This window comes from Macaca thibetana, chromosome X (assembly GCF_024542745.1).
Source record: "Macaca thibetana thibetana isolate TM-01 chromosome X, ASM2454274v1, whole genome shotgun sequence".
Lineage (NCBI taxonomy): Eukaryota > Metazoa > Chordata > Mammalia > Primates > Cercopithecidae > Macaca > Macaca thibetana.
The window spans coordinates 87424392-87444719 of NC_065598.1; positions in this window are offsets into that span (position 1 = coordinate 87424392).

Genomic DNA, 20328 nt, shown 5'->3' on the forward strand with positions numbered 1-20328 from the left:
TGCATCTGCCGACAGCCTTTCTGGAACATTTCATGGTGACTGCATTCCCACAGGAAGAGTGCACTCCAGGTTCATGCTTGCACAATAGGTAGAGTCAAAATCCCTCTCTACATGGAAAATCACAACTGAAACACTGGGTAAAGAAAGTGACTGGAAGGTGGATTGCTGTGCAGCAGGCCTGGAAGAGAGGCTGTGGCAGCTCCCTGCCTTCCCCCTAAAAAGTCTTCTGGGCCGGGCGCGGTGGCTCAAGCCTGTAATCCCAGCACTTTGGGAGGCCGAGACGGGGGAATCACGAGGTCAGGAGATCGAGACCATCCTGGCTAACACGGTGAAACCCCGTCTCTACTAAAAAAAATACAAAAAACTAGCCGGGCTAGGTGGTGGGCGCCTGTAGTCCCAGCTACTCGGGAGGCTGAGGCAGGAGAATGGCGTGAACCCGGGAGGCGGAGCTTGCAGTGAGCCCAGATGGCGCCACTGCACTCCAGCCTGGGCGACAGAACGAGACTCCGTCTCAAAACAAAACAAAAAAAAAAAAAGTCTTCTGTTCATTTTACTGAGTTTCCTCAGTTTCCTCTGTCAAAACTGGGACATTGGTCCACCATTCAGATTTTGCATTTATGCACCTGCTTTAGCCATAGTGAAGTTTTACCCATGGGCACTTCCTACTTTCCTGAAGCTGAACTGTTTAATCCCATGAATGAAATATGGGGATTTTTTTAAGTACACTCCAGTTGATAATGAGATAAGCTTCATGAGACTTCTTCAATGACAGCTCCAAAGGAGAATGAACGTGCTCACACACATAGCACACTGCTACCATAACTACCATCTGAGAAAGCCATTGCTCAAAGATTCTCCATAACCAAGGAACACACACAAAATCTATCTCTGAAATCAACTAGAGCCAAAGCTAAGTGACAATAAACTGTAAATATTAAAGTCACATTCTCTAGGAGAAAAGAAAACCAGTCAAATCAAAAATAAATTCAAAAATAATTAGAAAAAACATTGAATCCAAATGAGAAGAAACCAGAAAAATAATTCTTGTAATATGAAAAAACAGAGTTTTATAAAACCCCAAAAGATCACACTAACTCCGGCAGTAGACACAAACCAAGATGAATTTTTTGAAATATCAGAAAAGGAATTCAAAATTTTATTATGTTACTCAGAGAGACACAAAAGAAAGGTGGAAACCAACAACATTTAAAAAATTAAAAATTTAAAAACAATTCAGGATATAAATGAAAAATTTTCTGAAGATATAGAAATTTTAAAGAAAATCCAATCAAAACTTATGGAAATAAAAAGACACGTTTGGAATACTGCAAAATGCAGTAGAAATTTGTAGTAATAGGCTACACTAAGTAGAAGAAAAAAAAATTAGAGTTGAAAACAAGGCTTTTGAATTAACTCAATCAGACTAAATTTAAGAAAAAATTAAAATAAATGAACAAAGTCTCCTAGAAATATAAAATTATGTAAAACTGACAAACCTAAGAATCACAGATGTTCCTGAGGGAGAAACAAGAAATTCAAAATTTTGAAGAACCTACTTGAGGGAATAACTGAGGAAAATTCCCCTTGCCTTGCTAGACTTAGACATCCAAATACAAGAAGCTCAAATAAATCATGGGAGATTCATTGCAAAAAAGACATCACCAAGGCATACAGTCATGCTATCTAGTCAACATAAAGGAGATAATTCCATGAGCATTGAGACAAAAGCATCAGTTAACCTGTAAATAAAAACCTATAAGACAAACAGAAGACTTCTCAGCAGAAGTTTTAGAAGCTAGAAGAGACTGGGAGCCTATCTTTAGTCTCCTTAAACAGAAAAACTGACAGCCAGGAATTTTGTACCCAGTAAAACTGTTTCATGATTACAGGAGAAATAGTTTTTTTTTTTTTTTTTCAGACAAGCAAATGCTAAGTTAATTTGTCAATATTAGACCAGTCCTATAAGAAATGCTAAAAGGAGTTCTAAAACTTAAAGCAAAAGCAATATACACTAGAATATAAGCTCCTGCAAGCATAAAAATCATAGGCATAATAGAACAATAACACAATGAATAAAACAAAATCACTTGGTAAAAATTAACATGATGACTAGAATAGTACCTCACATCTCAATATTAATGTTGAATGTAAATGGTCTAAATGCTCCACTTTAAAGATACAGATTGGCAGAATGGATAAAAAAATAAAAATAAAACAAACAACTATCTGCTGTCTTCAGGAGACACACCTAACACAAAGATTCTTATAGACTCAAGGTAAAGGGATGAAAATAATATTTCATGCAAATGGAAAATAAAAGCAAGCAGGAATATCTATGTTTAAGTTAGATATAACAGACTTTAAAGCAACAACTCTTAAAAAGGCAAAGAAGAGTCATTACATATTGATAAAAGAATCAATTCAACAAAAATATATAACAATCCTAAATATAAATATACTTAATATATATTTGGAGCTCCTAGATTCATAAAGCAATTACTGGTAGACCTAAAAAAGAGATAGACGGCAAAATAATAACAGCGGAGGACTTCAACACTTCACTAACACCACTAGACAGATCACTGAGGCAGAAAGTCAACAAAGAAACACTGAACTTAAGTTGCACTCTCGAAACAAATGGATCTAACAAAAATTAACCTGGCTTCCCATTATTACACAGAAAATTCTATGAAACAGACCAAATGATAGTTCACAAAATAAGTCATAATAAATATTTAAAAACTGAACAAATATCAAGTATATTCTGAGACTATAGTGGAATAAAACCAGAAATCAATTTCAAAAGTAACCATCAAAACTGTACAAATAAGTGGAAATTAAACAATCAGAAGCTGGGCATGGTGGCTCACACCTGTAATCCTAGCACTTTGGGAAGCCTTGGCAGGTATATCAATTGAGGCCAAGTTTGAGACAAGCCTGGCCAATATGGCAAAACCCTGTCTCTACTAAAAATACAGAAATTAGCCAGGCATGGTGGTGCATGCTTGTAATCACAGCTGCTGGGAGGCTAAGGCAGGAGAATCACTTGAACCCCATGAGGCAGAGGTTGCAGTGAGCCGAGATCATACTATTGTATTCCAGCTTGGGCAACAGAGCAATACTCTGCCTCAAAAAAAAAAAAAAAAATCTTTATTTGAGAAAAAACAAACTCAAAGGTAGAAAAAAGAAGAAAAATAAAGAAAAAGACAGAAAGAGAAAAGAAAAGAAAAGAAATAACAAAGATCAGAGCATAACTAAATGAAATTGCAAACCCACAACACAAAAGAACAATGCAACAAAATGCTGGCTCTTTGAAAAGATTAACAAATTGGCAGGCCACTAGCGAGATTAACCAAAAAATGAAGACAGAAGATTCAAGAAAGATTGATTATAAATGAAAATGGGCAAATTAAAACTTCCACCATTAAAATACAGAAGATCATTTGAAACCACTGCGAACACCTCTATGCAAACAATCTAGAAAATTTGGAGGAAATGAATAAATTCCTGGAAGCATAGAACTCCATAGCTTGAATCAGGAAGTAATAGAAATCATAGCAAACAGTGAGATGGAATCAATAATTAAAAAAAGAAAAACATGGGGCCATACAGATTCACAGACAAATTCTACCAGACATTCAAATATAAATTGGTATCAATTATACTGGAACAATTTCAAAAGATTGAGAAAGAAGAAATTCTCCCTAACTCATTCTATGAAGCCAGTCTCACCCTGATACCAAATCTCAGAAATAACATAATAAAAACAAAAACTACAGACTAATATCCCAGATAAATAAAGGTGAAAAAGTCCCGAACAAGATGCTAGGAAACTTAATCCATCAGCACAAGAAAAATAAATTAAAAAAAAAAAAAAATCACCATGATCACATGGGTTTTATCCCGAGAATGCAGGGGTGGTTCAACATATGCAAGTCAATAAATGTGATTCATTACATAAAAAGAATTCAAAGCAAAACATATATATATATATATACACACACACACACACACACATACATATATATATATAATCTCAATAGATGTAGAAATAGCGTTAGATAAAATTCAGCATGAGTATATGATAAAACTCTCAACAAACTAGGTATAGAAGGAAAACATCTCAAAATAATAAAAGCCATATATGACAAACATACAGCCAACATCCTACTAAATGGGAGAAAGTTAAAATCATCCCCACACATACTGGAACAAGACAGAGATGCCAACTTTCACCACTTACATTCAACACAATATTGAATGACCTATCCAGAGCAATCTTGCATGATAAGAAAATAAAGACCATTCAAATTGGAAAAGAGGAAGTCAAACTGATGACACAATAGATGCTGTGTGGATGTGATGAAAAGTGAACACTTATACACGGCTTGTGGGAATGTCAATTAGTACAAACTCTATGGAAAACAATATGGAGATTTGTCATAATAACCAAAAAGTAGGTAAGTGATCATGGTACTTTATTTTAACATCATATCAAGAAAAGAGGCAATAAAGAGGGTAGAAAAGACAGTCGTGGCTTGCATACACCACCACTCTTCCATCCCTTATTAGTGCCATATGGCATGGAGAAAGAAACTTTTTGCTTATGGATGGGAGAGCTTATTGCTATCAACTTCCTCTTAGTACTACTTTTGTTGTATCCTATAGGTTTTTGTACATTGTGTTTCCATATTCATTTGTTTCAGAAAAATTTTAATATCATTATTAATTTCTTCATGGACCCAGTTGTCATTCAGGAGCATATTGTTAATAATTCTATGTATTTTATACTTTTGAAAGTTCCAGCTGCTATTCATTTCTTAGTTTATTTCATTGTGGGCAGAGAAGATACTTGATATAATTTCAATTTTTAAACAATTTTGACATATGTTTTATGTAATAACATATGGTCTATCCTTGAGAGTGATTTATTTGCTGAGGAGAAAAATGCATATTTTGCAGCCAATGGATGAAATGTTCTTTAAGTATCTATTAGTTTTAGTTGGTCTAGAGTGTAGATTAAGTCTGTTTCTTTGTCGATTTTTTTTCTGGATAATCTGTCCAATGCTGAAAACAGTGGTTGAAACCTCCAAGTCTTATTCTCTTAGGGTATCACTCTCTCTCTCTCTCTTTAGCTCTGATAATATTTGCTTTATGTATTTGCTTGTTGCACTGTTGGGTGCATTTATATTTACCATATTACATCCTCTTGCTAAATTGATTCCTTTATCATTATATAATGACCTTCCTTGTATCTTTTTACAGTTTTTGTCTGGACATGTATTTTGTATAAGTATAGCTACTCCTGCTTGTTTTTGGTTTATTTTCGCATGTAATATCTTTGTCATTCTTTTATTTTAAGTCTATGTGGGTCTTTATATGTCATGTATGGTTCTTGTAGGCAACATATTACTGTGTCTTGTTTTTTTCATCCATTCAGCCAGTCTGTGTCTCTTTGTTGCAGAGTTGAGTTCATTTACAGTCTATATTATTATTGATAAGTAAGGACTTACTCCTGCCATTTTGTTATTTGTTTACTCCTTGTTTTGTGGCATTCCTTCCTTCTTGTTTTTCTTTTTAAAAACTGATTTTCTCTACCAATATGTTTTAATATTTTGCTTTATATATTTTGTGTACGTGTTGTATGTTTTTGGTTTGATATTACCATGAGGCTTACAAATACTATATTATAATCCATTATTTTAAACTGCTGTCCACTCTGCAGAAACAAACAAGCAAAGAGGAAGCTAATAAATACTCTAAACTTTAACATCATCTCCTCTGCTTTTTAACATTTTATTGTTTCTATTTATCTTATTGTACTATGATTTTAAAAGTTTCTGTAGTTATTAATATTATTATTATTGAAATAGGGTCTCACCTCCATTGCACAGGTTAGAGCACAGTGATGCCATCAGGGTTCACTTGTAGCCTCAACTTCCTAGGCTCACATGGTCCTACCACCTCAGCATCCTGAGTAGCTGAGACTACAGGCATGTGCCACTATGCCAGGCCAATTTTTGTAGTTTTAGTAGACACGGGGTTTCACCATATTGCACAGGCTGGTCTTGAACTCCTGGGCTCAAGTGATCCACCCACCTCAACCTCCCAAAGTGCTAGATTACAAGTATGAACCATAATACCCAGCCAGTTATTATTTTTCATAGTTTTGTTTTTTGTCTTCCTATACAAAGTACAAGATTACAATAATCACACTTTGGGAACATAATTGGATAAAAATGAAAACCACTACTGAAAATGTCAACACCATACAATTACATGGAAGCTAAACATCCTCCTCATTGAATGACTTTTATTCAAACAATAATTTTTTAAAAAATAATAAAAGTATTTTAAACTAATAAAAAAGAATCACAACATACCAGAATATTTGAGACACAGTTAAAACAGTGTTAAGAGGAAAGTTTGTAGTGCTGATTGCCTACATCAAAGAAGTTAAAAAGATCTCAAACTAACAATCTATTGTTGCACCTAGAGTAACAAGATAAGCAAGAGCAAATAAAATCCCAAACTAGCAGAAGAAAAGGAAAAATAAAAATCTGAGCTGAGCTGGACAAAACTGAGACATGAAAATTCACATCAGAAGAAAATCAATGAAACTAAAAGTTGGTTCTTCAACAGATTAAACAAGATTGATAGACTGCTAGCTAGATTAATAAAGAAAAAAATATAGAAGATCCAAATAAACATAATCAGAAATGACAAAGTTGACATTACAATTGACCCCACAGAAATACAGAAAATCCTCAGGGACTACTGTGAAAACCTCTATGTACACAAACTAGAAAGCATAGAAAAAATGAATAAATTTATGGAAACACAAAGTCTCCCAGTATTCAACCAGGAAAAACTTAAATTCCTGAATAGACAAATAACAAGTTCCAAAATTGAATCAGTTATAGAATGCATCCAACCAAAACAAGCCCTGGACCAAATGGATTCACAGCCAAATTTTAGCAGATATGTAAAGTGTAGGTGCCAATTCTTCTAAAACTATTACAAAAAATGGAAGAGAAAGGACTCCTCCCTAACTCGTTATATGATACCAAAGTTCTGCAGCAGTCATACCCGTGCATGCACACGGGTGCACACATGCATGTGCACACACACATGCTTCAGAACAATATCCCTAATGAACATAGATGCAAAACTCCTTGATGAAATACAAGCAAACCAAATCCAGCAGTACATCAAACAGCTATTTCACCATAATCAAGTAGGCTTTTTTGCTGGGATGCAAGGTTGCTTACATGTACATAAACCAATAAGTGTGATTCACTACAAAAACAGAATTAACAACAAAACCCACATGATCATCTCAATAGATGCAAAAAAAGCCTTTGACAAAATTCAACATCCATTAATGTTTAGCTACTGTGGAAAGCAGTATGGAGATGTCTCACAGAACTTAAAACTGAAATATCGGGGGGGCGGAGCAAGATGGCCGAATAGGAACAGCTCCAGTCTCCAACTCCCAGCGCGAGCGACACAGAAGACCGGTGATTTCTGCATTTTCAACTGAGGCAAACAGGGTCTGGAGTGGACCTCAAGCAATCTCCAACAGACCTACAGCTGAGGGTCCTGACTGTTAGAAGGAAAACTATCAAACAGGAAGGACACCTACACCAAAACCCCATCAGTACATCACCATCATCAAAGACCAGAGGCAGATAAAACCACAAAGATGGGGAAAAAGCAGGGCAGAAAAGCTGGAAATTCAAACAATAAGAGCGCATCTCCCCCGGCAAAGGAGCGCCAGCAACGGATCAAAGCTGGACGGAGAATGACTTTGATGAGATGAGAGAAGAAGGCTTCAGTCCATCAAACTTCTCAGAGCTAAAGGAGGAATTATGTACCCAGCGCAAAGAAACTAAAAATCTTGAAAAAAAAGTGGAAGAATTGATGGCTAGAGTAATTAATGCAGACAAGGTCATAAACAAAATGAAAGAGATGAAAACCATGACACGAGAAATACGTGACAAATGCACAAGCTTCAGTAACTGACTCGATCAACTGGAAGAAAGAGTATCAGCAATTGAGGATCAAATGAATGAAATGAAGCGAGAAGAGAAACCAAAAGAAAAAAGAAGAAAAAGAAATGAACAAAGCCTGCAAGAAGTATGGGATTATGTAAAAAGACCAAATCTACGTCTGATTGGGGTACCTGAAAGTGAGGGGGAAGATGGAACCAAGTTGGAAAACACTCTTCAGGATATCATCCAGGAGAACTTCCCCAACCTAGTAGGGCAGGCCAACATTCAAATCCAGGAAATACAGAGAACGCCACAAAGATACTCCTCGAGAAGAGCAACTCCAAGACACATAATTGCCAGATTCACCAAAGTTGAAATGAAGGAAAAAATCTTAAGGGCAGCCAGAGAGAAAGGTCGGGTTACCCACAAAGGGAAGCCCATCAGACTAACAGCAGATCTCTCAGCAGAAACTCTCCAAGCCAGAAGAGAGTGGGGGCCAATATTCAACATTCTTAAAGAAAAGAATTTTAAACCCAGAATTTCATATCCAGCCAAGCTAAGTTTCATAAGTGAAGGAGAAATAAAATCCTTTACAGATAAGCAAATGCTTAGAGATTTTGTCACCACTAGGCCTGCCTTACAAGAGACCCTGAAGGAAGTACTAAACATGGAAAGGAACAACCGGTACCAGCCATTGCAAAAACATGCCAAAATGTAAAGACCATCGAGGCTAGGAAGAAACTGCATCAACTAACGAGCAAAATAACTAGTTAATATCATAATGGCAGGATCAAGTTCACACATAACAATCTTAACCTTAAATGTAAATGGACTAAATGCTCCAATTAAAAGACACAGACTGGCAAACTGGATAAAGAGTCAAGACCCATCAGTCTGCTGTATTCAGGAGACCCATCTCACACGCAGAGACATACATAGGCTCAAAATAAAGGGATGGAGGAAGATTTACCAAGCAAATGGAGAACAAAAAAAAAAAGCAGGGGTTGCAATACTAGTCTCTGATAAAACAGACTTTAAACCATCAAAGATCAAAAGAGACAAAGAAGGCCATTACATAATGGTAAAGGGATCAATTCAACAGGAAGAGCTAATTATCCTAAATATATATGCACCCAATACAGGAGCACCCAGATTCATAAAGCAAGTCCTTAGAGACTTACAAAGAGACTTAGACTCCCATACAATAATAATGGGAGACTTCAACACTCCACTGTCAACATTAGACAGATCAACGAGACAGAAAGTTAACAAGGATATCCAGGAATTGAACTCATCTCTGCAGCAAGCAGACCTAATAGACATCTATAGAACTCTCCACCCAAAATCAACAGAATATACATTCTTCTCAGCACCACATCGTACTTACTCCAAAATTGACCACGTAATTGGAAGTAAAGCACTCCTCAGCAAATGTACAAGAACAGAAATTATAACAAACTGTCTCTCAGACCACAGTGCAATCAAACTAGAACTCAGGACTAAGAAACTCAATCAAAACCGCTCAACTACATGGAAACTGAACAACCTGCTCCTGAATGACTACTGGGTACATAACGAAATGAAGGCAGAAATAAAGATGTTCTTTGAAACCAATGAGAACAAAGATACAACATACCAGAATCTCTGGGACACATTTAAAGCAGTGTGGAGAGGGAAATTTATAGCACTAAATGCCCACAAGAGAAAGCAGGAAAGATCTAAAATTGACACTCTAACATCGCAATTAAAAGAACTAGAGAAGCAAGAGCAAACACATTCGAAAGCTAGCAGAAGGCAAGAAATAACTAAGATCAGAGCAGAACTGAAGGAGATAGAGACACAAAAAACCCTCCAAAAAATCAATGAATCAAGGAGTTGGTTTATTGAAAAGATCAACAAAATTGACAGACCACTAGCAAGACTAATAAAGAAGAAAAGAGAGAAGAATCAAATCGACGCAATTAAAAATGATAAAGGGGATATCACCACCGACCCCACAGAAATACAAACTACCATCAGAGAATACTATAAACACCTCTACGCAAATAAACTGGAAAATCTAGAAGAAATGGATAATTTCCTGGACACTTACACTCTTCCAAGACTAAACCAGGAAGAAGTTGAATCCCTGAATAGACCAATAGCAGGCTCTGAAATTGAGGCAATAATTAATAGCCTACCAACCAAAAAAAGTCCAGGACCAGATGGATTCACAGCTGAATTCTACCAGAGGTACAAGGAGGAGTTGGTACCATTCCTTCTGAAACTATTCCAATCAATAGAAAAAGAGGGAATCCTCCCTAACTCATTTTAGGAGGCCAACATCATCCTGATACCAAAGCCCGGCAGAGACACAACAAAAAAAGAGAATTTTAGACCAATATCCCTGATGAACATCGATGCAAAAATCCTCAATAAAATACTGGCAAACCGGATTCAGCAACACATCAAAAAGCTTATCCACCATGATCAAGTGGGCTTCATCCCTGGGATGCAAGGCTGGTTCAACATTCGCAAATCAATAAACATAATCCAGCATATAAACAGAACCAAAGACAAGAACCACATGATTATCTCAATAGATGCAGAAAAGGCTTTTGACAAAATTCAACAGCCCTTCATGCTAAAAACGCTCAATAAATTCGGTATTGATGGAACGTACCTCAAAATAATAAGAGCTATTTATGACAAACCCACAGCCAATATCATAATGAATGGGCAAAAACTGGAAAAATTCCCTTTGAAAACTGGCACAAGACAGGGATGCCCTCTCTCACCACTCCTATTCAACATAGTGTTGGAAGTTCTGGCTAGGGCAATCAGGCAAGAGAAAGAAATCAAGGGTATTCAGTTAGGAAAAGAAGAAGTCAAATTGTCCCTGTTTGCAGATGACATGATTGTATATTTAGAAAACCCCATTGTCTCAGCCCAAAATCTCCTTAAGCTGATAAGCAACTTCAGCAAAGTCTCAGGATACAAAATTAATGTGCAAAAATCACAAGCATTCTTATACACCAGTAACAGACAAACAGAGAGCCAAATCAGGAATGAACTTCCATTCACAATTGCTTCAAAGAGAATAAAATACCTAGGAATCCAACTGACAAGGGATGTAAAGGACCTCCTCAAGGAGAACTACAAACCACTGCTCAGTGAAATAAAAGAGGACACAAACAAATGGAAGAACATACCATGCTCATGGATAGGAAGAATCAATATCGTGAAAATGGCCATACTGCCCAAGGTAATTTATAGATTCAATGCCATCCTCATCAAGCTACCAATGAGTTTCTTCACAGAATTGGAAAAAACTGCTTTAAAGTTCATATGGAACCAAAAAAGAGCCCGCATCTCCAAGACAATCCTAAGTCCAAAGAACGAAGCTGGAGGCATCATGCTACCTGACTTCAAACTATACTACAAGGCTACAGTAACCAAAACAGCATGGTACTGGTACCAAAACAGAGATATAGACCAATGGAACAGAACAGAGTCTTCAGAAATAATACCACACATCTACAGCCATCTGATCTTTGACAAACCTGAGAGAAACAAGAAATGGGGAAAGGATTCCCTATTTAATAAATGGTGCTGGGAAAATTGGCTAGCCATAAGTAGAAAGCTGAAACTGGATCCTTTCCTTACTCCTTATACGAAAATTAATTCAAGATGGATTAGAGACTTAAATGTTAGACCTAATACCATAAAAATCCTAGAGGAAAACCTAGGTAGTACCATTCAGGACATAGGCATGGGCAAAGACTTCATGTCTAAAACACCAAAAGCAACGGCAGCAAAAGCCAAAATTGACAAATGGGATCTAATTAAACTAAAGAGCCTCTGCACAGCAAAAGAAACTACCATCAGAGCGAACAGGCAACCTACAGAATGGGAGAAAATTTTTGCAATCTACTCATCTGACAAAGGGCTAATATCCAGAACCTACAAAGAACTCAAACAAATTTACAAGAAAAAAACAAACAACCCCATCAAAAAGTGGGCAAAGGATATGAACAGACATTTCTCAAAAGAAGACATTCATACAGCCAACAGACACATGAAAAAATGCTCATCATCACTGGCCCTCAGAGAAATGCAAATCAAAACCACAATGAGATACCATCTCACACCAGTTAGAATGGCGATCATTAAAAAGTCAGGAAACAACAGGTGCTGGAGAGGATGTGGAGAAATAGGAACACTTTTACACTGTTGGTGGGATTGTAAACTACTTCAACCATTATGGAAAACAGTATGGCGATTCCTCAAGGATCTAGAACTAGATGTACCATATGACCCAGCCATCCCATTACTGGGTATATACCCAAAGGATTATAAATTATGCTGCTATAAAGACACATGCACACATATGTTTATTGCGGCACTATTCACAATAGCAAAGACTTGGAATCAACCCAAATGTCCATCAGTGACAGATTGGATTAAGAAAATGTGGCACATATACACCATGGAATACTATGCAGCCATCAAAAAGGATGAGTTTGTGTCCTTTGTAGGGACATGGATGCAGCTGGAAACCATCATTCTTAGCAAACTATCACAAGAACAGAAAACCAAACACCACATGTTCTCACTCATAGGTGGGAACTGAACAATTAGATCACTTGGACTCGGGAAGGGGAACATCACACACCAGGGCCTATCATGGGGAGGGGGGAGGGGGGGGGGGGAGGGATTGCATTGGGAGTTATACCTGATGTAAATGACCAGTTGATGGGTGCTGACGAGTTGATGGGTGCAGCACACCAACATGGCACAAGTATACATATGTAACAAACCTGAACGTTATGCACATGTACCCTAGAACTTAAAGTATAATAATAATAAATAAATAAATTTAAAAAAAAAACTGAAATATCATTTCGTTCAGCAGTCCCACTATTGGGTGTATAGGGAAAGAAAAATAAATCACTTTACCAAAAAGATATATGCAGTTATATGTTCATCACAGTACTATTCATAAGACTAAAAACATGTAATCAACCAAGATACCCATCAACAGTGGAATGGATATAGAAAATGTGGTATATATACACCATCAAATACTACACAGCCATATAAAAGAATAAAATTATGCCATTTACAGCAACACGGACGCAGCTGGAAACCATTATTCTAAGCGAACTAATACTGGAACAGACATCAATATTGCATTTTCTCACTTGTAAGTGGGAGCTAAATATTGAATACACATGAACAGGAAAAAGGAAACAATAGCCTCTGGGAACTTCTTGAGGGGAAACGTGGGGAGGGGAGCATGGTTTGGAAGGCTCCCTATTGGTATTTACTCATGACCTTGGCAGTAAAATCATTGATATGCCGAGCCTCAATGACACACAATTTACCCATGGAACAAAACTTTTCATGTACCCTCTGAACCTAAAGTACATACTTTAAACAACTAGACCTCCCTCTCTCTCAAAATACACAAAAATCAAATAAAAATGGTTTGAAGACTTAAATCTAGTACCTCAAATTATGAAACAACTAAAAGAAAACAGTGCGGACACTTTCCAGGACATTGTAAAGGGCAAAATTTTTGGAGTAATACTTCCAAAGAACATGCAACCAAAGCAAAAACAGACAAATTGAATTACATTAAGTTAAGAAGTTTCTGTACAGCAAAGAAAACAATCAACAAAGTGAAAAAACAACAGACAGAATGGGAGAAAATATTTTCAAACAGCCCATATGACAAGGAATTTATAACCAGAATATATACGGAGTTCACACAACCTATAGAAAGGAATCTAATAATCCCATTAAAAAAGGGCAACAGATCTGAATAGACATTTCTCAAAACATGACATAGAAATGTCACACAGGTATATGAAAAGGTGCTCAAAATCTCTGATTATCAGAGAAGTGCATATCAAAATGACAATAATTCTCCATGATGTGATTATGTCACATTGCACTCCTGTATCAAAACATCTCATGTATTCCATAAACGTATACACCTATCAAAAGATCTGATTATACAAAAATTAAAAACAAATTAAAAATCTGCAATTAGATATCATTTCATCCTAGTTAAAATACCTTTTATCTAAAAGTCAGATGATAAGGAGGGCTGGCAAAGATGTGGAGAAAGGGGAATTCTTGTAAATTGTTGATGGGAATGTAGCTTAGTACAGCCACTATGGATTAGAGTATGGAGGTTCCTTAAACAACTGAAAATAGAACTACCATATGATACAGCAATAGCACTGATAGGTATTTGTCTCAAAGAGAGGAAATTAGTATATTCAAGAGATATCTGCACTCCTATGTTTATTTCAGCACTATTAACAGCATCCAATATTTGGAAGCAACCTAATTATCCATCAGCAGATGAATTAATAAAGAAAATGTGATGCATATACACAATGAAGTACTATACAGCCATGAAAACAAATGAGATTCTCTCATTTGGAACAATATTGATGGAACAAGAGTACACTATACTGAGTGAAGTAAACCAGGCACAGAAAGACAGACTCTGCATGTTCTCACTTATTTGTGGGGGCTGAAAATTAATACAAATGAATTCATGAAGATAAAGAGAAGATTCATGGTTACCACTGGCTAGGAAAGGTAGTTGATATGGTTTGGCTCTGTGTTCCCACCCAAATATCATCTTGAATTGCAATACCATGATCCTCCTATGTTGTGACAGGGACCCGGTGGGAAGTAATTGAATCATGTGGATGGTCACCCCTTTGCTGTTCTCATGATAGTGAGTGAGTTCTCATGGGATCTGATGCTTTCAAAAGGGGCTTTCCCCTCTTTGCTCAACACTTCTCCTTCTTGCCATCATGTGAACAAGGATGTGTTTGCTTCCCCTTTCGCAATAATTGTAAGTTTCCTGAGGCTTCCCCAGGCCTGCAAAACTGTGAGTTAATTAAGCCTCTTTCTTTGATAAATTACCCAGTCTCAGGCAGTTCTTTCTAGCAGCGTGATAACAGACTAATACAGCAAATTTGTACCACAGAGAGGGGAATGCTGCTGTAAAGATACCCAAAAATGTGGAAGCAACTTGGGACTGGGTAACAGGCAGAGGTTGGAACAGTTCAGAGGGCTCAGAAGAAGAAAAGAAAATGTGGGAAAGTCTGGGACTTCCTAGAGACTTGGAGGGCCCAGAAGCCAGGAAGATGTGGGAAAGATTGAAACTTCCTAGAGACTTGTTGAATGGCTTTGACCAAAATACTCATAGTGACATGGACAATGAAGTCCAGGCTAAGGTGGCTGCAGATAGCAATGAGGAACTGGAGCAAAGGTGACTCTTGTTATGCATTAGCAAAGAGACTGGTGGCATTTCCCCATGCCCTAGAGATCTGTGGAACTTTGAACTTGAGAGAGATGATTTAGGGTATCTGGCAGAAGAAATTTCTAAGGTGCGAAGCATTCAAGAGGGAGCAGAGTGTAAAAGTTTGGAAAATTTGCAGCTTCACAATGTGACAGAAAAAGAAAACTCATTTTCTGGGGAGAAATTCATACTGGCAGCAAAAATTTCCATAAGTAACAAGGAGCCCAATGTTAATCAACAAGAGAGTGTGGAAAATGTCGCCAGGACATGTCAGAAGATTTTCATGGCAGCCCCTCCCATCACAGGCCTGGAAGCAAAAATTGTTTCCTCAGCTGGATGAAGGGACCACTGCTCTGTGCAGCCTTGTGACATGGTGCTGTACATCCCAGCTGCTTCAGCTCCAGCTGTGGCTAAAAGGGGCCGAGGTACAGCTCAGACTGTTGCTTCAGAGTGTGCAAGACCCAAGCCTTGGCAGCTTCCACGTAGTATTGGGCCTGCAGGTACACAGAAGTCAATAATTGAGGTTTGGGAGCCTCTGCCTAGGTCAGAGGATGTATGGGAACACTTGGATGTCCAGGCAGAAGTCTGCTGCAGGTGTGGATCCCTCATGGAGAACCTCTGCTGTGACAATGCAGAATGAAAATGTGGGGTCAGAGCCCCCACAGAAAGTCCCCACTGGAGCACTACATAATAGAGCTGTGAGAAAATGGCTACCATCCTCCAGAACACAGAATGGTAGATCCAATGACAGCTTGCACTGTGCACCTGGAAAAGTCACAGATACTCAATGATATCCCATGAAAGCAGCTGAAAGGGAGACTGTACCTTGCAAAGGAATAGAGGCAGAGCTACCCAAGGCCATGGGAACCCACCTCTTGCATCAGCGTGACCTGGATGTGAGAAACAGGGTCAAAAGAGATAATTTTGGAACTTCAAGTTTTAATGATTGCCCTATCGGATTTTGGACTTGCATGGGGCCTGTAGTCCCTATGTTTTGGTCAATTTCTCCCATTTGGAACAGGTCTATTTACCCAATGCCTGCACCTATATTATACCTAGGATGTAACTAACTTGCTTTTGATCTTACAGGCTCATAGGCAGAAAGGACTTGCCTTGTCTCAAATGAGAGTTTTGGACTTAGACTTTTGGGTTAATGCTGGAATGAACTAAGACTTTGGGGGATTGTTGGAAAGGCATGATTGTGTTTTGAAATGTGAGGACACGACATTTGGGAGGGGTCAGGGCAGAATGATATGGTTTGGTTCTGTGTCCCCACCCAAATCTCATCTTAAACTGTAATCCCATAATCCCCACGTGTCATGGTAGGAACCCAGTGGGAAGTAATTGAATGATGGGAGCAGTTGCCCTTATGCTGTTCTCATGATAGTGAGTGAGTTCTCAGGACATTTGATGGTTTTATAACGGGCTTTCCCCACTTTACTCAGCACTTCTCCTTCCTGCTACCATGTGAAGAAGGACGTGTTTGCTTCCACTTCTGCCACAATTGTAAGTTCCCTGAGGTCTCCACAGGCCTGTGGAACTGAGTAAATTAAACCTCTTTTCTTTATAAATTACTCAGTCTCAGACAGTTCTTTACAGCAGCTTGAGAAAGGACTAGTACAGTAGTGGAATGTGGGAAGTCAGGATACTAAATGGATACAAAAATATAGTTAGATACAATGAATAAGACTTAGTATTTGATAGCACAATAGAGTGACTACAGTCAGCAATAATTTGTTTTACATTTTAGAATAACCAACAGAGTACAACTGGAATGTTTGTAACACAAAAGAATGATGAATTGTTGAGGTGATGGATACCTCATTTATCCTGATGTGATTATTACACATTGCATGCCTGTATCAAAATATCTCATGTGCCCCATAATTAAGTACATTTATGATGTACCCATAATTTTTTTTAATTTTTAAAATTAGAAATGTAATTTTGTAATAATTAAATGTTATATATGGACTGTGATGTAGATGTTGCACCTTACCACTTACCTTATGAGTTAATTTACAATAGAAAAAATAACTACATCCATGTGATATCTATATATAATGTGATAGATTATTGTAGGTTCTTTCTATGATTTTGAAAATCGTAACCCCATTCCATGTCTATTATTCTTGTCTCACAATTATCTTCTTCAAATATCCGCTGCTGTCTGCTTCTTTACCTGAGAGGTTTCTCCTGCAGATGAACTTATTCAGCATAAAGGAATAGCAACACCAAGGCGGGGAGATTTAATTATCACAGAGTAATCTTCAAAGGCAAAGACTGGAAAGATTTTTTTAGATAAATACATATCATTATGCTGCTTTTTGCTAATGTATCTGTATCTTACTACTGTCTATAATACAATGAATAAATTATATTAATAAATAGGCCTGTTTGATTACTCCAATATATAATTCCATGCATAAAACTTCAATCAAAGGAAATAAAACATTCTAATTAAGGAAGTAATGAATTCTTTATTTATGTTTCCTCAATTTCTTAAATATCACATTGGAAGGTTACTTTGAGAATACTGATAGGATTACTATCCTCCAAAAATAGCATTTTAAAAATATAAGACTTCAATTTTCTACACCAGAGTGCAAAGAGCTTAGAAATTTTCACTCAACCCTATCTACAAGTAAACAGCTAAGCAAACTAAAAAATCAACAACTTTTCTTAGAACAATGGGTAAAGAGAAATACACAACTCCAGACCCTTTCAATAATTCTGTCTTACCTAAGTAGGGGTGAGGAAAGCTGAGAAGCTCTTCTGAAGTTCACAGTACAGAGGCTCAGGCTCAGCCAGAGCAATCAGGCAACAGAAAGAAATAAAAGTCAACCAAATTGGAAAAGAGGAAGTCAAAATTTCTCAGTTTTATATTCCATAATCTTATACCTACAAAACTCTAAAGGTTCCCCAAAGAGACTCCTAGGTTAAATAAATGACTTCAACAATGTTTCAAGATATAAAATTAATGCACAAAATTAGTAGCACTTCTATACATCAGTAATATCCAAACTGAGAACCAAATTAATTACTCAATTCCATTTACTGTAGCCATACACAGAAAATCAAATACTCATTAATATATTTTCCTGAAGACATGAAAGATTTCTACAAGGAGAGCTTGTAAAACACTGATGAAAGAAATTGTAGATGTAATAAACAAATGGAAAAACAGCCTAAGCTCATGGATTAGAAAAATCAATTTCATTAAAATGACTATACTTCCCAAAACAATCTATAGATTCAATGCAATTTCTATCAAATTACAAATAATATTTTCAACAGAATTAAAAAATATTTGAAACCAAAAAAGAGCCCAAATAGCTAAAGCAATTTTAATCAAAAAGAACAAAGCTGGAGCCATCAAATTACCTGAGTTCAAATTACACTGTAAGGCTAGAGTAGCCAAAACATCATGATACAGACACAAAAATAGACACATAGATCCATTGAACAGAATAGAAAACCCAAAAGTAAATACACATACTTGCAACCAACTGATCTTCAACAAAGTCAAGAACACCCTATTCAACAAATGGTGCTGATAAAACTGAACAACCTTATGTAGAATAATAAAACTGGACCCCTATCTCTAATGATATACAAAAATCAATTCAAGATGGATTAAAGACTTAAATGTAATACTCAATACTATAAAATCCTGGAACAAGCCTAGGAAAAACTCTTTAGGACATTGGCTTAGGGAAAGAATTTGTGACATTGGTGACTAAGACTTCACAGGCAAGTGCAAATAAAATCTAAAATAGACAAACGGGACTTAATTTAAGCAAAGAGCTTCTGCAGAGCAAAATAAATAATCAACACATTAAACAGAGAAGCTACAGAATGGGAGAAAATATTTGCAAATTATGCATTCAACAAAGGACTAATATCCAGAACCTACAAGGAACTCAAACAACTAAACAAGAGAAAAAACAAACAACCAAAAAAAATAAATAAATAAAAGTGGGCAAAAGACATAAACAGACATTTCTTAAAAGAAGACATACAGGTGGCCAACAAACATATGAAAAAAATGCTCAACAAAATTAATCATCACATAAATGTGCATAAAATCCCCAGTGAAGTACCATTTCACAGCAGTCAAAATGGATAACATTAAAAAGTCAAAAAAAGAAAAAAAAACAAAACAGATTTTGATGTGGATGCAGGAAAAAAAGGAACACTTACACATTGTTGTTGGAATTGTATATTAGTACAACCTCTATGGAAAACAGTATGAAGATTTCCCAAAAAGTTAAAAATAGAACTACCATCTCACTAATAGGTATCTACCTGAAGGAATAGCAATCATTATATTAAATAGACACCTTAATTTATATATTTATCACAGCCGTATTCACAATAGCAAAATTATGGACTCAAGTGTCCATCAATAGATGATTGTGTAAATGTTGTAGATATACACCATGAAACACCAGGTAGCCATGAGAATAATAAAATCATGTCTTTGACAGCAACATGGATGCAACTAGAGTTCATTATCCTAGATAAAATAACTCAGAAACAGAACAACAAATACTGCATATTCTCACTTATAAGTGAGAGGTAAATAGTAATTACATGGGCACATATAGAAGAATAGAATAGATACTGGGGACTCTAAAAAAGAGGGAGATTGACGGGGGTGAGGGTTGATAAATTATCTGTTAGGTGCAATGTTCACTATTTGGGTGATGGGTACACTAGAAACCCGGACCTCACAATGATGGAATATATCCATGTAACAAATGCACATAATTACTTCCTGAATCTAACATAATAAAAATAATAATGTTGGTTTCTTTTTGTCTGTTTTAATCCTCTCATAGTGACACTGAATGCCTAATTAAGTGTAGATTTGTATGTACAGTCTTTATTCTTAATTAGTACACTTGATCCTCATAATTCTCAGATTCCATATTTACAACTTCACCTGCTCACTGCAATTTATTAGTAATTTCAAAATCAATACTTGCAGGACTTTCATGATCAGTCACAGATATGCACAGG